At 36.2% G+C, this 20116-nt stretch overlaps 3 non-coding genes and 1 pseudogene across 3 annotated transcripts; all 4 read right to left on the bottom strand.

Moving 5' to 3' along the window:
* Nucleotides 1–529: 529 nt before the first annotated feature.
* Nucleotides 530–726, bottom strand: LOC122049899. The gene has a single exon (XR_006131147.1). It is a non-coding gene; the product is annotated as a U2 spliceosomal RNA (small nuclear RNA).
* Nucleotides 727–3514: 2788 nt separating this feature from the next.
* LOC122049982 lies at nt 3515–3712 on the bottom strand. The gene has a single exon (XR_006131209.1). It is a non-coding gene; the product is annotated as a U2 spliceosomal RNA (small nuclear RNA).
* A 2780-nt stretch (nt 3713–6492) lies between these two features.
* On the bottom strand, nt 6493–6672 carry LOC122050036 (annotated as a pseudogene).
* A 2594-nt stretch (nt 6673–9266) lies between these two features.
* Nucleotides 9267–9464, bottom strand: LOC122050004. Its single transcript, XR_006131229.1, has one exon. It is a non-coding gene; the product is annotated as a U2 spliceosomal RNA (small nuclear RNA).
* Nucleotides 9465–20116: the final 10652 nt, after the last annotated feature.

The raw sequence follows: 20116 nt of genomic DNA, 5'->3' as shown, positions 1-20116 counted from the left end.
ATGATTAGGTTGATTGAACACTAATGGCGATGGGATAAATCTTGCGACTCAAAAGTATTCTTCAGCATTGCAAATATATACATTCATCAAAAATCATTAAATCAGACTTCATAACTCAAATCCTCGCTATAATATTCCTATCAAATTAACTTACTTTTAGGGTGCAAATCTTAGATTTGTCAGTATCAATACAATAAAAAATGTATGATTTGAGCGAACCAATTCAAGACGCGATAAGGCATGCTAGAATTAGTTCAATCTTTGATATGGTGGGCAAAAATGGAATCTAAATTTATATGGCTTAAGTTAATAAAATTTAAAATTTTAATTAAATTATTTCAAAATTTCATCTAAGAAAACATGAATTTATTCAATTCTAATTTTAAAATTTCTTATTCATTAAATTCAATTATTTTTATGTGTTTTGTATTTATTTTTAAATATATAAAATTTTAAGATTTAATTTCATGGATTGTAATTAATAATTTAAAAATAAACTTAATTTAATATAAAAATTTAATTTAACTTGATCGGGTGGGCCGAACCCCTACAATAGTGCAACATAGGGATGACACGCGAAGGATCAAATAGCAAGCTACTATAATGATCCCTCCCCAAAGAAAAATTAATTTAATATCATAGTGAACCAATGGTCCACGTATCAGATATTAAACTAATAAGAACAGATACTACACTTGATCTTAGCCAAAAGGCCGAGAAAGGTATGAATGAGAAAGTGTCATAGCCTCTTCTTTTATAGCAATAGTTCCACTCCGTTAATCAAAAACAAACGATATGGGACTAAATTCTAAACCCTAAACTCTAAACTCCATCTAGTATAAAAGGTCATTACAGTTTTTTTTTTGTTTGTAAATAGAGGCGAGAGTTCAACTCCACCTGGTCTAAATGGCCATTAGAGTTTTTTTTAAGAAGAGGTGAGAGTACACTGCAAATCGTGATCTTTCTAACGTCTCCTTCTCCTTGGCCGCAGAAAAGAAAGGAGAGTCTTGTTGCTTGCGATTTTGTTTTGGAGGCAGTTAAGGTTTGTTGCTTCATCGCTACAGCTGCGTCGACAAGCACGACATCTCCTCCGTCGATCACCCTCTCTCCGCCTCATTCCCTCGTCAACTGATCAAATTCTTCGGCGAAGCTATTTTGTGGGTTTGATCCCCCGATTCGCTTGGCTCGTCACTAGTCAGTTTCAGATGTCGATCCTATAGGAAATGGGAACGTTGAAACATGTCCACGTTCCCCACTACTCTTAATGGAAAAGTCCATTATATCCTTGGGTTATTTTCCTTAATAAGGAGTGCATCCAAGGATCATGGGGAACGATTCACGGTGTAGAGAAAGAGACAACAAGAGAGTGAGGAGAACATTTGAGACGGTGAGATTTGGTTCGTGGAATTATGGAGAGCTTTCCAATCCTATAATTGCTCTTCCGACAGCTAGTCCAATCGTCGCCGATTGTAGATAAGTGGGAGATCGTTGTAAGTGTTTACCATTTTAATTCGTTTTGATTCATGCATTTAGAGTATCAACAATGGTATTAGAGCACATAGTTAGATATAAATGCATGACAAATCTCCTGTTTAAAATTGCTACCACTTCCTTTTGCTCTTGTTTGCTGCCGCTCCGATCGATTTTGTTTCCTGTTGCCAACACATGGAAAGATAGCGTCCATGTTGTGAACTTCCCCAATTGTCGATGTCGTAGCCTTGAGGGACACCCACGGATTTGCCTCTGATTTGGGTGGTGGTTGTGCTCATGGCCGCCACTCGCAGAGGCCTTGCGTCGTTAGCATCGGAGAGCTATCGCCAAAGACTTCCCCTGGTTTCTGGGCACTAACATTTTTTTGCATGTTTTAGTGTGTGTGAGATCAAAGGAAAACTTTTTCTCATAGTAAAAAGTCTTATTCCAATCAATAACCAAGTCACCATTGCCAGCATGCCCTCTTTTCAACTTTCAGACATGATCAATCGTACTGTCACATATTTTGAGGAGGAAGTCTCAATTCATGCATCTTAGACTTGAGGGTTTGGTGGTTCTCATTTGATATGTTGGGTTCATCCTATTGAACTCGTTTTGTTTCTTTTATATCTACTTGCAATAGCCTGGAGGGATGAGATGTGGAAAGTCAATCTTACTTTGGCCTTTGTGCTTCCTTCTCCCATTGCAAAATATATTAAAGAACTTTGTTGCCTACTTTCCCAACTCTGTTGCTTCCTGGTATGAAAGCGCCTTAACATGTTAGTTAATCTAACCCGCAAGCTAATCACCCCTCGAGTTATTCTCCTATAGTTCGGGCCCTCCGTAGACCGTAGGGTTAGGGTTTTCCCATGGTCTTTCATTTGGCCTATTCTTTCAGTGATCTATTTATCAGTTTGACTGAACGACCTATTTATCCAAACAATTGGTCCGGAGTTAGTTCATGATCATCGAGATGGTAACAACATTGTGCTCTCGGTACACATCCCAAGCGTGCCCTATCATTCTGCCCTCGTTGCATATCCCAAGCGTGCCGGATAGGGCACTAAATGAACCAATGGTTCAAAAATAAGTTTGGTGCTCAATTTAATATGGAATTATTTATGTTTGTTCAATAGAACACAATTTTAATTAATTGGACATGCTTCAAAAACTTATGAATAAATTTGAACAAGTATATTGGTGCATAATGATCATCAATAACTTTTTTATAAACATGTTAAATAAATAAAATAAAATAATTAAATTTAATAAATAATTATATAAGTTTCAAACAATAAATAAGTTTGTTCTTGTGTGATAGTACAACGGTAGGGCACTTTGATAGTTTCCCAAATATTTAAGGATCGAGTTTAAATCTCGGTGAATTAACAGATGAATTTTCTATAATGGACGATTGATCTAAGAACACTGGATTGATGGACCGGTGGAAAATGTTTATGGCTGGATTGACTATCCCAGGATTAGTTAGTGAAAATTGAATTCTTGATACCAATTCAATTGAGAACTTGATAACATTTAAACAAACCAACCTCAAGCCTAACTTGAATTATACTCTACCCCACGATGTAGCCAAATTGGTATTGGGATGATACAGGTGTTTTACCTGTTTTATTCCCTACAGATTAATTAAATGTCCTCCCTATTATAGAAAGTTGTCCTCCCTATTATAGAAAGTTGTTTGGTACGTGATTTATCTTTCTTGGGCGGAGTAAAATCATTGTTTCTTACCAAATTAAAAAAAACCACACTAATTAAGTTATTTCGATTAAATTGAATAACCTAATAAAATTTTAATTAAATTATTTCAAAATTTCATCTAAGAAAACATCAATTTATTCAATTCTAATTTTAAAATTTCTTATTCATTAAATGAAAAATAATAATTTAATCAATAAAAAAATTCAATTATTTTTATGTGTTTTGTATTTATTTTTAAATATAAAAAATTTCAAGATTTAATTTCTTGCACTATAATTAATAATTTAAAAAAACTTAATTTAATATAAAATTTTAATTTATCTTGGTCAAGTGCGTCGAACCCCTACAATAGTGCAACACAAGGATGACACGCGAAGGATCCAATAGCAAGCTACTGTAATGATCCCTCCCCAAAATAAAAATTAATTTAATATCATAGTGAACCAATGGTCCACATATCAGATATTAAACTGATAAGAACAAATACTACACTTGATCTTAGCCAAAAGGCCGAGAAAGGTATGAATGAGAAAGTGCCATAGCCTCTTCTTTTATATCACTAGTTCCACTCCGTCAATAAAAAAAAAACGATATGGGACTAAATTCTAAACTCCAAACTCTAAACTCCACCTAGTATAAAAGGTCATTACAATTTTTTTTGTTTGTAAATAGAGGCGAGAGTACAACTCCACCTGGTATAAATGGCCATTAGAGTTTTTTTTTAAAGAAGAGGCGAGAGTACACTGCAAACCGTGATCTTTCTCACGTCTCCTTCTCCTTGGCCACGGAAAAGAAAGGAGACTCTTGTTGCTTGTGATTTTGTTCTGGAGGCAGTTAAGGTTTGTTGCTTCGCCGCTGCAGCTGCGTCGACAAGCAGGACATCTCCTCCGTCGGTCAACCTCTCTCCGCCTCGCTCCCTCATAAGCTGATAAAATTCTTTGCCTAAGGTGTCTGTAGGTTTGATCCCCCGATTCGCTCGGCTCGTCACTAGTCGGCTTCAGATGTCGATCCTATAGGAAATGGGAACGTAGGAGCATGCCCACGTTCCCCACTACCCTTAATGGAAAAGTCCATTATATCCTTGAGTTATTTTCCTTTATAAGGGGTGCGTCCAAGGATCATGGGGGATGATTCACAGTGTAGAGAAAGAGACAACGAGAGAGTGAGAAGAATATCTGAGACGGTGAGATTTGGTTCGTGGAATTGTGGAGAGCTTTCCAATCCTATGATTGCTCTTCTGGCAGCAAGTCCAATCGTCGTCGATTGTAGATCTGTGGGAGATCGTTGTAAGTGTTTACCATTTTAATTCGTTTTGATTCATGCATTTAGAGTATCAACAATGGTATCATAGCACATTGTTAGTTATAAATGCATGACAAATCTCCTGCTTAAAATTTCTACCCCTTCCTTTTGCTCTCTTTTCCTGCCGCTCCGATCGATTTTGTTGCCTACTGCCAACACATGGAAAGATAGCGTCCATGTCGCAAACTTCCCCAATTGCCGACGTCGTAGGCCTTGAGGAACACCCACAAAGTTTGCTATGATATTGGCCGGTGGTTGTGCTCATGGCCGCCACTCGCAGAGGCTTTGCGTCATTAGCATCGGAGGGCTATCGCCAAAGACTTCCCCTGGTTTCTGGTCACTAACATTTTTTTTTGCTTGTTTTAGTGTGTGCGAGATCAAAGGAAAACTTTTTCTCATAGTAAAAAGTCTTATTCCAATCAATAACCAAGTAACCATTGCCAGCATGCCCTCTTTTCAATTTTTAAACATAATCAATCGTATTGTCAAATATTTTGAGGAGGAAGTCTCAATTCATGCATCTTACTCTTGAGGTTTTGGTGGTTCTCATTTGCTATGCTGAGTTCATCCTATTGAACTCGTTTTGTTTCTTTTATATCTACTTGCAATAGCCTGGAGGGATGAGATGTGGAATGTCAATCTTAGTTTGGCCTTTGTGCTTCCTTCTCCCATTGCAAAATATATTAAAGAACTTTGTTGCCTACTTTCCCAACTCTGTTGCATCCAGGTATGAAAGCGCCTTAACATGTTAGTTAATCTAACCCACAAGCTAATCACCCCTCGAGTTATTCTCCTATAGTTTGGGTCCTCCATAGACCGTAGGGTTAGGGTTTTCCCATGGTCTTTCATTTGGCATGTTCTTTCAGTGTGACCGAACAATTTACTTGTCAGTTTGACTGAGCGAGACTATTTATCCAAAGCATTGGTCTGGAGTTGGTTCAAGATCATCGAGATGGTAACAACATTGTGCTCTCAGTACACATCCCAAGCGTGCCCTATCATTGTGCCCTCGTTGCATATCCCAAGCATGCCAGATAAGGCGGTAAATGAACCAATGGGTCAAAAATAAGTTTGGTGTTCAATTTAATATGAAATTATTTATGTGCGTTCAATACAACACTATTTTAATTAATTGGACATGCTTCAAAAATTTATGAATAAATTTGAACAAGTATATTGGTGAATAATGATCATCAATAACTTGTTTATAAACATGTTAAATAAAATAAAATAAAATAAAATAATTAAATTTAATAAATAATTGAATAAGTTTCAAACAATAAATAAGGTTGTTCTTGTGTAATAGTACCATGATAGGACACTTTTAGTTTCCCAAATATTTAAGGATCGAGTTTAAATCTCGGTGAATTAACGGATGAATTTTCCCTAATGGACGATTGATCTAAGAATATTGGATTGATGGACCGGTGGAAAATTTTTATGGCTGGATTGACCATCCCAAGTTAGTCAGCGAAAGTTGAGTACTTGATACCAATTCAATTGAGAACTTGATAACATTTAAACGAACCAACCTCAAGCCAAACTTGAACCAAACTCTACCCCCACGGTGAAGCCAAATTGGTATTCGGGTGATACAGGTGTTTTACATGTTTTATTCCCTAAGGGTTAAATGTCCTCCCTATTAGAAAGTTGTTTGGTATGTGTTTTATCTTTCTTGGGCGGAGTAAAATCTTTTTTTCTTACCAAATTAAAAAAATAAACCACACTAATTATGTTATTTCAATTCAATTGAATAACTTAATAAATTTAACATTTTAATTAAATTATTTCAAAATTTCATCTAAGAAAACATCAATTTATTCAATTCTAATTTTAAAATTTCTTATTCATTAACTAAAAAATAATAATTAAATCGGTAAAAAATTCAAATTTTTTATTTGTTTTGTATTTATTTTTAAATATTTAAAATTTTAGATTTAATTTCATGCATTGTAATTAATAATTTAAAATAAACTTAATTTAAAATTTTAATTTAACTTGGTCAGGTGTGCCAAACCCTTGCAATAGTGCGACACAGGGATGACACGTCAAGGATCCAATAGCAAGCTATTGTAATGATCCCTCCCAAAACAAAAATTAATTTAATATCAGAGTATCAGATATTAAACTGATAAGAACAGATACTACACTTGATCTTAGCCAAAAGGCCGAGAAAGGTATGAATAAGAAAGTGTCATAGCCTCTTCTTTTATAGCACTAGTTCCACTCTGTCAATCAAAAACAAAAGATATGGGACTAAATTCTAAACCCTAAGATGTAAACTCCATCTAGTATAAAAGGTCATTGCAGTTTTTTTTTTGTTTCTAAATAGAGGCGAGAGTACAACTCCACCTGGTCTAAATGACCATTAGAGTTTTTTTTTTCAGAAGAGGAGAGAGTACACTAGAAACCGTGATCTTTCTTATGTCTCCTTCTCCTTGGCAGTGGAAAAGAAAGGAGAGTCTTGTTGCTTGCAATTTTGTTCTGGAGCTAGTTAAGGTTTGTTGCTTCGCCGCTGCAGCTGCGTCGACGAGCAGGGCCTCTCATCCGTCGGTCACCCTCTCTCCATCTCACTCCCTCGTAAGCTGTTCAAAATTTTCACCGAAGCTGTCTGTGGGTTTGATCCCCCGATTCGCTCATCTCGTCACTAGTCGGCTTCAGATGTCGATCCTATAGGAAATGGGAACGTGGGAACATGCCCACGTTCCCCACTACTCTTAATGGAAAAGCCCATCATATCCTTGGGTTATTTCCCTTTATAAGGGGTGCGTCCAAGGATCATGGGGGACGATTCACGGTGTAGAGAAAGAGACAATGAGAGAGTGAGCAGAACATCTGAGACGGTGGGATTTGGTTCGTGGAATTGTGGAGAGCTTTCCAATCCTATGATTTTCCTCCGACCGCAATTCCAATCTTCGCCGATTGCAGATCTGCGGGAGATCGTTGTAAGTGTTTACCATTTTAATTCGTTTTGATTCATGCATTTAGAGTATCAACAATGGCATCAGATCACATAGTTAGTTATAAATGCATGACAAATCTCCTGCTTAAAATTGCTACCCCTTCCTTTTGCTCTTGTTTGCTGCCGCTCCGATCGATTTTGTTGCCCGCTGCCAACACATGGAAAGATAGCGTCCATGTCACGAACTTCGCCAATTGCCTACGTCGTAGGCCTTGAGGGACACCCACGGAGTTTGTCTCCGATTTGGCCGGTGGCTTGGCTCATGGCCGCCACTCGCTGAGGCTTTCCGTCATTAACATCAGAGGGCTATCGCCAATGACTTCCCCTGATTTTTGGGCACTAACATTTTTTTTTACTTGTTTTTGTGTTTGCGAGATCAAAGGAAAACTTTTTCTCATAGTAAAAAGTCTTATTCCAATCAATAACCAAGTCACCATTGCCAGCATGCCCTCTTTTCAATTTTCAGACATGATCAATTGTACTATCAAATATTTTGAGGAGGAAGTCTCAATTCATGCATCTTACTCTTGATGTTTTAGTGGTTCTCATTTGATATGCTGGGTTCATCCTATTGAACTCGTTTTGTTTCTTTTATATCTACCTACAATAGCCTGGAGGGAAGAGATGTGGAAAGTCAATCTTACTTTGGCCTTTGTGCTTCCTTCTCCCATTGTAAAATATATTAAAGAACTTTGTTGCCAACTTTCCCAACTCTGTTGCTTCCTGGTATGAAAGTGCCTTAACATGTTACTTAATATAACACGCAAGCTAATCACCCCTCGTGTTATTCTCCTATAGTTCGGGCCCTCCGTAGACTATAGGGTTAGGGTTTTACCATGGTCTATCATTTGGCATGTTCTTTCAGTGATCCATTTATCAGTTTGACTGAGCGAGCCTAATTATCCAAAGTATTGGTCTGGAGTTGGTTCAAGATCATCGAGATGGTAACAACATTGTGCTCTCGGTACACATCCCATGTGTGCCCTAGCATTGTGCCCTCGTTGCATATCCCAAGCATGCTGGATAGGGCGGTAAATGAACCAATTGTTCAAAAATAAGATTGGTGTTCAATTTAATAAGGAATTATTTTTGTTCGTTCAATACAACACAATTTCAATACCTTACGAATAAATTTGAACAAGTATGTTGGTGAATAATGATCATCAATAACTTTTTTTATAAACATGTTAAATAAATAAAATAAAATAAAATAATTAAATTTAATAAATAGTTGAACAAGTTTCAAACAATAAATAAGGTTGTTCTTGTGTAATAGTACCACGGTAAGGCACTTTTTTTAATTTCCCAAATATTTAAGGATTGAGTTTAAATCTCGATGAATTAACGAATGAATTTTCTCTAATGGACGATTGATCTAAGAACACTGGATTGATGGACCGGTGGAAAATTTTTATGGTTAGATTGACCATCCCAGGATTAGTAAGTTGAATACTTGAATTTTCTCTATTAGAAAGTTGTTTGGTACGTGATTTATCTTTCTTCGGCGGAGTAAAATCATTTTTCTTACCAATTTTGAAAAAACCACACTAATTAAGTTATTTCGATTAAATTGAAGGACCTAATTAAATTATTTCAAAATTTAATCTAAGAAAACATCAATTTATTCAATTCTAATTTTAAAATATCTTATTCATTAACTGAACATTAATAATTAATTCAGTAAAAAAAATCAATTATTTTTATGTGTTTTGTATTTATTTTTAAATATATAAAATTTTTAGATTTAATTTCTTGCACTATAATTAATAATTTAAAAAAAACTTAATTTAATATAAAAATTAAATTTATCTTGGTCGGGTGCGTCGAACCCCTACAATAGTGCAACACAGGGATGACACGCAAAGGATCCAATAGCAAGCTACTATAATAATCCCTCCCCAAAATAAAAATTAATTTAATATCATAGTGAGCCAATGGTCCACGTATCAGATATTAAACTGATAAGAACAGATACTACACTTGATCTTAGCCAAAAGGCCGAGAAAGGTATGAATGAGAAAGTGTCATAGCCTCTTCTTTTATAGCACTAGTTCCACTCCGTCAATCAAAAACAAACGATATGGGACTAAATTCTAAACCCTAAACTCTAAACTCCACCTAGTATAAAAGGTCATTACAGTTTTTTTTTGTTTGTAAATAGAGGCGAGAGTACAACTCCACCTGGTATAAATGGCCATTAGAGTTTTTTTTTAAGAAGAGGCGAGAGTACACTGCAAACCGTGATCTATCTCACGTCTCCTTCTCCTTGGTCGTGGAAAAGAAAGGAGAGTCTTGTTGCTTGCGATTTTGTTCTGGAGGTAGTTAAGATTTGTTGCTTCACCGCTGTAGCTGCGTCGACGAGCAGGACCTCTCCTCCGTCGGTCACCCTCTCTCCTCCTCGCTCCCTCGTAAGCTGATCAAATTCTTCGCCGAAGCTGTCTATGGGTTTGATCCCTCGATTCGCTCGGCTCGTCACTAGTTAGCTTCAGATGCTGATCCTATAGGAAATGGGGAACGTGGGAACATGCCCACGTTCCCCACTACTCTTAATGGAAAAGTCCATTATATCCTTGGGTTATTTTCCTTTATAAGGGGTACGTCCAAGGATCATTGGGGGGGGGGGGGGGGGATTCACTGTAACACCCACGAAATTATAGGATATGTATATGAATATTATTTTTCCTTAGAGCATAGAAATGAAAAGAATAAGAGAAAAAGGGAAAATAAAAACAAAAATATAGAATAAAAAGAGGTGAGGTCAAGGATTGAACCTTGAACCTCCCACAAATGATGGAGATAAATTGATGAATGACAACCACTAGGATAAGGAGAAATATTTGGATAGAAAGGAATGAAAAATTTAATTAAAGGAGAAAAGAAACCTAAAAAAAAAGAGTGCAAGGGAAAACCAAGTTGCTTACCTTCTTTTCCCTCTTGGTTAAGAAAAGGAGCAAGCAAAAGAAGAATTGTCTACTTCCCTCCCTCTCTCTATTTTCGTGGGAACTAAAGGAGTGGGGGAAAAGAGGAGTTGAGGGAATGAATGAAGACATGTTTCATTTGGCAAAGGGATAAATAGGTTTAGAGAAGAAAAACATGGGATTAAATTCTTTTTTTTCTTCCTCCTTCTCCCTTCTTCACTCTTCACCGAACCAAGAAACCCTTCCCTCTCCTCATTCCAATAGCTAAGTTAAGTTCTTCTCCAAGGAAGCTAATTTCCGAGAAGAAACCTTCAAGTTCTAGCCCTTCCAAGCAAAGGAAACAAAAGGAGGTACAAGAAGAAGAAGTTTCCTCCTTCCTTGGCACCTAGAACACTTTTCTCTCTAAGGAAAACCACAAGCAAAAGGAGGTAAGTTTCCCTCACCTGTGGTACAATAGCTCTTGTTTGTTCTATGAAGATTCGGTTACATAAAAAAAAAAAGAAAAACAAATATAAGAAAACCTCATGAAGAATTTAAATCAAGATAAGACCAAAGGAAGGACCTAGGAAATGTAAAGATCTAAATTTTTGACATGCTCGATATGTTTCTTGAAACATGTATTTTATGGTAGGGATTTATCCCATGTTTCTATGCTAGAATGTTTAGTAGAACTTAGATCCATGGTCCTAGATTTTCGGCCAAGCAAGAATAAAAGGATTAGGTAAGTTTAAGCCTCAAACTAAAACATGCTCCTTTGTTCTTATGATAGATGCCCTATGATAATGGTATTGTTAACATTTTCTCCTACTTGTTATGTGGATTGGAACTTCATCTCAAGCTCATGAATATTCGGCCATGATAGAACTAAGGGCCTAGGAGAGCTTTAACTTAAAACTAAGCATGCCATGTTTTCCCTAAGATAAGATATGAAGCTATTATGATATGATATGCCCATGATTGTATGTTAAGTTGAACTCTATTTCATGTTTATGAAGGTTCGGCCATGTTTAGATTTGAAACCCTATGCGAGTTTAAAACAAGTCTAAGATACTCATGACCTTCTTGATGAAATGATATGAAACTAACTTAATGTTTTTTTAGGTTTATTTGTTGCATGGAAATTTGGTTATATGCTTGATAAGTTTCGGCCATATCATGATTTAGGGCCTAGGAAAATTAGAACCTAACTCAACTATGCTCATGTTATTCCTTGAATTATTTGCTATGAAAGTTGTTTAAGGTTCTCATGCTTTTAGGACACTTGAACCCTAGTTTTAAGTCCTACAAGTTTCGGCCACATCATGTTTAAGGGCCTAGGAAACTTAGAACCTAACTCAACTATGCTCATGTTATTCCTTGAATTATTTGCTATAAAAGTTGTTTAAGGTTCTCAAGCTTTTAGGACACTTGAACCCTAGTTTTAAGTCCTACAAGTTTCGGCCACATCATGTTTAAGGGCCTAGGAAACTTAGAACCTAACTCAACTATGCTCATGTTATTCCTTGAATTATTTGCTATAAAAGTTGTTTAAGGTTCTCATGCTTTTAGGACACTTGAACCCTAGTTTTAAGTCCTACAAGTTTCGGCCACATCATGTTTAAGGGCCTAGGAAACTTAGAACCTAACTCAACTATGCTCATGTTATTCCTTGAATTATTTGCTATAAAAGTTGTTTAAGGTTCTCATGCTTTTAGGACACTTGAACCCTAGTTTTAAGTCCTACAAGTTTCGGCCACATCATGTTTAAGGGCCTAGGAAACTTAGAACCTAACTCAACTATGCTCATGTTATTCCTTGAATTATTTGCTATAAAAGTTGTTTAAGGTTCTCAAGCTTTTAGGACACTTGAACCCTAGTTTTAAGTCCTACAAGTTTCGGCCACATCATGTTTAAGGGCCTAGGAAACTTAGAACCTAACTCAACTATGCTCATGTTATTCCTTGAATTATTTGCTATAAAAGTTGTTTAAGGTTCTCATGCTTTTAGGACACTTGAACCCTAGTTTTAAGTCCTACAAGTTTCGGCCACATCATGTTTAAGGGCCTAGGAAACTTAGAACCTAACTCAACTATGCTCATGTTATTCCTTGAATTATTTGCTATAAAAGTTGTTTAAGGTTCTCATGCTTTTAGGACACTTGAACCCTAGTTTTAAGTCCTACAAGTTTCGGCCACATCATGTTTAAGGGCCTAGGAAACTTAGAACCTAACTCAACTATGCTCATGTTATTCCTTGAATTATTTGCTATAAAAGTTGTTTAAGGTTCTCAAGCTTTTAGGACACTTGAACCCTAGTTTTAAGTCCTACAAGTTTCGGCCACATCATGTTTAAGGGCCTAGGAAACTTAGAACCTAACTCAACTATGCTCATGTTATTCCTTGAATTATTTGCTATAAAAGTTGTTTAAGGTTCTCATGCTTTTAGGACACTTGAACCCTAGTTTTAAGTCCTACAAGTTTCGGCCACATCATGTTTAAGGGCCTAGGAAACTTAGAACCTAACTCAACTATGCTCATGTTATTCCTTGAATTATTTGCTATAAAAGTTGTTTAAGGTTCTCATGCTTTTAGGACACTTGAACCCTAGTTTTAAGTCCTACAAGTTTCGGCCACATCATGTTTAAGGGCCTAGGAAACTTAGAACCTAACTCAACTATGCTCATGTTATTCCTTGAATTATTTGCTATAAAAGTTGTTTAAGATTCTCATGCTTTTAGACACTTGAACCCTAGCTTTAAGTCCTACAAGTTTCGGACATATCATGCTTAAGGGCCTAGGAAACTTAGAACCTAACTCAACTATGCTCATGTTATTTCCTTGAAATGTTTGCTATGGAAGTTGTTTAGGGTTCACAAGCTTGAAGGATAATTTTTAACCCAATGTATGCTTGATAAGATTCGGCCATGATAAGTTGTAAGCTTAAGAGACCTAGAACTCTACCTAAACATGCTCATGATGTTTTCTTATGGTGTATGGAGTAATACTTGTTTAGGGTTCACATGTGGGTAGGGAGTTTTTACCTAAAACCTAATTTATAGGTTTCGGCCACTATAAGACATTAGGGTTTGAAATCTAATTATGTTTCCCATGTACCTTATATGCCATGTTTATGAGATTGCTATGCTTCTATGTTTAATTATGCACACTTATGATCTATACATGACGGAAACTCTTATGCTATGCTGTGTGTTATATTATAATGAGCTGTGTGCCCAATTTATACATGATATATGTGATGAGCTGTGTGCCCAAGTTTACATGCTATTTATGATGAGCTGTGTGCCCACACTATGCATGTATTTATGATGTGTTGTGTGCCCAAATTTTACATACCATTATGATGAGCTGTGTGCCCAAAATTCTATATGGTATGATATGATAAGAAATACGATGTGCAAGAAATGATAAGAACCATGATATGTATGACATGCTACTTTACTTTATATGGCTTGTACCAAGGGTGGGCTCCATAAGCGCCCCGGGGTCGATGGACTAAGAAACGGGCCTCGTTAGGGATGGACTCCTAAGTGCCCCTAGGTCGATGGACTAAGAAACGGGCCTAGTATGTATGCCTTGTAGGGTGCAAGGCTTGCTACCTTGGACCTACATAGGACGCGCGCATTTATGTATGTGGTACAAGCCGGGGCCCTAACCATGTTATGATTATGTTTAAGTATGTATGAAATAAGTTTTCAAATGACATGTTGCATATACTATTGCATGAATCATGTTTTTGAAAGTCATCTTGCATAACACATTATGATTATGTTACGATATACCATGATGCCTATGATTATGTTATGTTATGTTAGGATGAATCTTATGATTATGTTTTGATAGGTTATGATCATGATCATGTTATGCTAGAATGCACTTTATGACTTTATGAGGATATGCCATGATACCATATGATTATGTTATGTTATGTTAGGATGAACCTTATGATTATGTTTTGATAGGTTATGATCATGATCATGTTATGCTAGAATGCACTTTATGACTTTATGAGGATATGCCATGATACCATATGATTATGTTATGATATGATGCTTCTATACATGATATGATGAGTTGTCTTTACGCTTTATGCATTGAAGTTTTATTTATGCTATACGGTTTTTTGTGAGTAGGAAAGGATCTTACTGAGCCTTGAGTGCTCACAGCTTACTTTCCTTGTACCACAGATAAGGGCAAAGAATGGATGTACTAAGGGAGCAGCAGGAGGGGGCAAGAAGGACGTGTGTAGTAGTGACTTGGCTAAAGAGGAAAACCTGCTTTTAATTAATAAGAATTATGTTCATGTTGTTTCCTTTATAACTCTATGACACTTCATCATGCTCTTTAGTATCATGGTCTAAGTTTATGTTAAGCATGTTATGTGACTCATATGATAGGTAGTTGATGATGATGTGTTTTAAAAAAAAATAAAAGAAAGGTTTAAAGAAAAAAAAATATATATGCTATAGATAAGACTTCCGTTGTTTAAGAAGAAAATATAAGTAACCCCCGTCAGCTTAAGCAGGAAGGGGTGGGGCGTTACATTCACGGTGTAGAGAAAGAGACAACGGGAGAGTGAGAAGAACATTTGAGACGGTGGGATTTGGTTCGTGGAATTTTGGAGAGCCTTCCGATCCTATGATTGATCTCCCGACAGCAAATCCAATCGTCGCCGATTGTAGATCTGCGGGAGATTATTGTAAGTGTTTACCATTTTAATTCATTTTGATTCATGCATATTGAGCATCAACAATGGTATTAGAGCATATAGTTAGTTATAAATGCATAACAAATCTCCTGTTTAAAATTGCTACCCCTTCCTTTTGCTCTTGTTTGTTGCCGCTCCGATCGATTTTGTTGCCTGTTGCCAACACATAGAAAGATAGCGTCCATGTCGCGAACTTCCCCAATTGCCGACGTCGTAGGCCTTGAGGGACACCCACGAAATTGTCTCCAATTTGGCCGGTGGCTGTGCTCATGGCCGCCACTCGCAGAGGCCTTGCGTCATTAGCGTCGGAGGGCTATCGCCAAAGACTTCCCCTGGTTTTTGGGCACTAACGTTTTTTTTTTACTTGTTTTAGTGTGTGCGAGATCAAAGGAAAACTTTTTCTCATAGTAAAAAGTCCTATTCCAATAAATAACCAAGTCACCATTGCCAGCATGCCCTCTTTTCAATTTTCAGACATGATCAATCATACTGTCAAATATTTTGAGGAGGAAGTCTCAATTCATGCATCTTACTCTTGAGGTTTTGGTGGTTCTCATTTGATATGCTGGGTTCATCCTATTGAACTCCTTTTGTTTCTTTTATATCTACTTGAAATGGCCTGGAGGGAAGAGATGTGGAAAGTCAATCTTACTTTGGCCATCGTGCTTCCTTCTCCCATTGCAAAATATATTAAAGAACTTTGTTGCCAACTTTCCCAACTCTGTTGCTTCCTAGTATGAAAGCACCTTAACATGTTTGTTAATCTAACCCGCAAGCTAATCACCCCTCGAGTTACTCTCTTATAGTTAGGGCCCTCCGTAGACCGTAGGGTAGGGTTTCCCCATGGCCTTTCATTTGGCTTGTTCTTTCAGTGTGACCGAACAATTTACTTATCAGTTTGACTGAGCGAGCATGTTTATCCAAAGCATTGGTCTGGAGTTGGTTCAAGATCATCGAGATGGTAACAACATTGTGCTCTCGGTACATATCCCAAGCGTGCGCTATCATTCTGTCCTCATTGCATATCCCAAGCGTGCCGGATAGGGCAGTAAATGAACCAATGGTTCAAAAATAAGTTTGGTGTTCAATTTAATATGGAATTATTTATGTGCATTCAATACAACACAATTTTAATTAATTGGGCATGTTTCAATAACTTATGAATAAATTTGAACAAGTATATTAGTGAATAATAATCATCAATAACTTTTTATAAACATGTTAAATAAATAAAATAAAATAAGTTTAAATTATTAAATTTAATAACTAATTGAATAAGTTTTAAGCAATAAATAAGGTTGTTCTTGTGTAATAGTACCACGGTAGGGCACTTTTTTAGTTTCTCAAATATTTAAGGATCGTGTTTAAATCTTGGTGAATTAACGGATGAATTTTCTCTAATGGACGGTTGATCTAAGAACACTGGACTGACAGACCGGTTAAAAATTTTCATGGCTGGAGGATTTGCAAGTTGAATACTTGATACCAATTAAATTGAGAACTTGATAACATTTAAAATTTAAAATGAATAACCTAATCAAATTTAAATTTTTAATTAAATTATTTCAAAATTTCATCTAAGAAAACATCAATTTATTCAATTATAAATTTAAAATTTCATATTTATTAACTAAAAATTAATAATTAAATCAGTAAAAAAATTTGATTATTTTTTATGTGTTTTGTATTTATTTTAAAATATATAAAATTTTATGATTTAATTTCATGGACTGTAATAAATAATTTAAAAATAAACTTAATTTAGGTGGTGTTTAGTTCTCTCCTAGGAATCGGAATGGGAATAGGTATCATAGTATTGTGGAATGAGAATGAGTGTGAGCTTGGGTATCATTCTTAAAAGTAATGTTTGGTTAGTTGAATATTTTCAATCGGAATGAACTTAAATTTTCTTTTTTACCCTTAGAGGAAAATAAGAGAAAAAATTAGATGGAAAGTAAAATTGAATGTGAGAGACACATATGATGAGAGAGAAAGTGTGATGGGAAAAAATGAAGAGAGGAAAAGTATGATGAGAGAAAATGAGGAGAGAGAGCTTGATAGGAGAGATTGAGAAGAGAAAAAGTATGATGAGAGAGAAAGTGTGTTGAGAGAGAAAGAGTAATTGGGAAAAATAAAGAGAGAGAAAGTGTGATGAGAGAAAGTATGATGAGAAAATGTGATGAGAGAGAATGTGTGATGGGAAAAAATGAAGAAAGGGAAAGTGTGATGAGAGAAAATGCGGAGAGAGTGTGAAGGAAAAGAATGAAGAGAGAGAAAGTGGGATGAGAGAAAATATGGAGAGAGAGTATGGTAAGAGAGATTGAGGAGAGAGAAAATATGATGAAAAAATGAAGAGAGATAAAATAGTGAGAGAGAGTGATGAGAGAGAAAATAATGATAGAGAGAGTGATGAGAGAGAATACAAAGAGAAAATGGTAGAGAATGTGTGATGAGAGAGAATAAGGAGAGAGAGAGTGATGGAAGAGAATGAAGAGAGAGAAAGTGTGATTAGATAAAATATGGAGAGAGAGTATGGTAAGAGAGATTCAGGAGAGAGAACAAATGATGAGAGAAAAAGTATGATGAAAAAAATGAGAGAATGAAGAGAGAGAAAATAATGAGAGAGAGTGTATGATGAGAGAGAAAATTGTAAAGAATGTGTGATGAGAGAGAATAAGAAGAGATAAAATATGTTGAAAGAAAAAATATGATGATAGAATGAGGAGAGAGAAAGTATGATGAGAGAGAACAAGGAGAGAAAATGAAATGAAAGAAAAATTAAACAAATATAATAAGGGTATTTTTGTCCAAAACTTAATTCTTAATCCCATTCCATCAAAACCTAAGGGAGGGGGTGGGTTTCATCCAGGTTTAGAAATGAATCCATTCCCTTATTTCCAAACCTCTAAACCAAACACCACCTTAATATAAAAATTTAATTGAACTTAACATACGACCCTGCAATACTACAACACAAGGATAACACACGAAAGATCTAGTAGATGATCTCTCCCCAAAAACAAAAATTAATTTAATATCTTAGTGAACCAATGGTCCACGTATTAGAGCCATAGCCTCTTCTTTTATAGCACTAGTTCCACTCCGTCAATCAAAAACAAACGATATGGGACTAAATTCTAAACCCTAAACTCTAAACTCCATCTAGTATGAAAGGTCATTACAATTTTTTTTTGTTTGTAAGAAGAGGCGAGAGTACAACTCCACCTGGTCTAAATGGCCATTAGAGTTTTTTTTTTAAGAAGAGGCGAGAGTACATTGCAAACCATGATCTTTCTCACGTCTCCTTCTCCTTGACCACGGAAAAGAAAGGAGAGTCTTGTTGCTTGAGATTTTGTTCTGGAGGTTGTTAAGGTTTATTGCTACGCCACTGCAGCTGCGTCGGCGAGCAGGACCTCTCCTCCGTCGCTCACCCTCTCTCCGCCTCGCTCCCTCGTAAGCTGATCGAATTCTCCGTCGAAGCCATCTGTGGGTTTGATCCCCCGATTCACTCGGCTCGTCACTAGTCGGCTTCAGATGCCGATCCTTCAAGCTGCATCGCATGGTTCCTCTGTCGCAGTCGCTACTAGCGGCGTCAATGAGACCGCAATCCGGGATGCCCTTGATGGTATCCGTGTATTCGCCGCGCGGGCTCTGGAGAGCTCTGTTCCTCAGCGATCTCTGGGACCAAAACGAAATATCAAATTGCTTCCTTTTTTCCCTTCTCCCGTTCATACTAACTACTGATTTTCTAAATCTTTCTTCTCTAGATCTGATTACCACCTGCTCTTAGTTTGTTTGATTAGGCAATTGTTAGCTGTTCCGTTTCATTGTCCTAGCAGATTGATTGATACATGATCAACTACTTTTGTGTGGATTAATGTGTTTCAGTGGTTGCACTCATGAGGCATTTTGGATGTTTTTTTTGGTGAGTTTAGCTCTTCTCTTTTGATACCTGCAAACTCATCCAAATTTGATGCAGCAGGAGTTAAACTAATTGCAGTTGGTGTTGGGACTCCTGGCGAAGCTTGCGTGCTTGCTGAACGGGTAATCATTTAATTTGGCAGTTAACTTTGATTGTAGTAATTTGTTGTTTTACAATAGTGTGTTTGTTCTATGTTTCACAAGAGAATGTATCTCCTGAAACATGGAGATTTCCGGTTTCCTTTGCTTATGATCATTGATCTCCTTCATGAGAAATTTTCAAGGATCATTCGCGGCAGAACAATTCACGCGCCTAGAATTGATCCAAGCATCTCAATTTTTTTTAAAATTTATTCCTTTAAATTGTAAATCCTAAACACCCAAAATACATATATTATATACCCCATGGGTACTTAAAAAATTTTTAATTTTATTTTTTTTATCTTGAACACTATAATCCAACTCCTAAACCCTAAAGTTTAAATCTAATCGGCTTAACTCAGGAGCTAAAAGAAATAAATTTTAAAATTATAAATCTAATACAAGATGGGCACCTATATATATATCGTTCGCGGTGGAACAGTCCACAACTCTATTGTCGAGCTCATAGATTAGGATAGCAAAAATTGTCGACAGAATAACTTTTCCGTCGGTATATATTTACCGACGGAACTAGTTATTCCATCGGTAAATGTACCGACGGAATAGTAATTCCGTTGGAGTATAATTTTCCGACGAATTTTACACCGACACTTTATTTTCCGTCAGTAAATGCCTCTACCGACAGAACTACGACAGAATATTCCGTCGGTAATGCTATTTTTTTTTGTATTGGAACAGTCCACAACTGTGTTGTCGAGCGCATAGAATTGATCCAGACACCCCAATTGAAATACATGTGTTATTTTATTTTATTTTTTTAAGCTCTGAGTTTAAACTAATTAGATTTTACCTTTAGTGTCTATATATGTTAAATTATAATGTTCAAATTAAACAAAATTAGATACTCATGGGTATAGTATATATATATATATATATATATATATATATATATATAGGATATTTTTTTTTAGCTCCGATTTATGGATTTTTTTAATTTTAAAAAATAAAAAAAATTGAG

This window comes from Zingiber officinale, chromosome 2B (genome assembly GCF_018446385.1).
Source record: "Zingiber officinale cultivar Zhangliang chromosome 2B, Zo_v1.1, whole genome shotgun sequence".
Lineage (NCBI taxonomy): Eukaryota > Viridiplantae > Streptophyta > Magnoliopsida > Zingiberales > Zingiberaceae > Zingiber > Zingiber officinale.
This window is presented reverse-complemented; position numbering and strand designations above follow the sequence as displayed.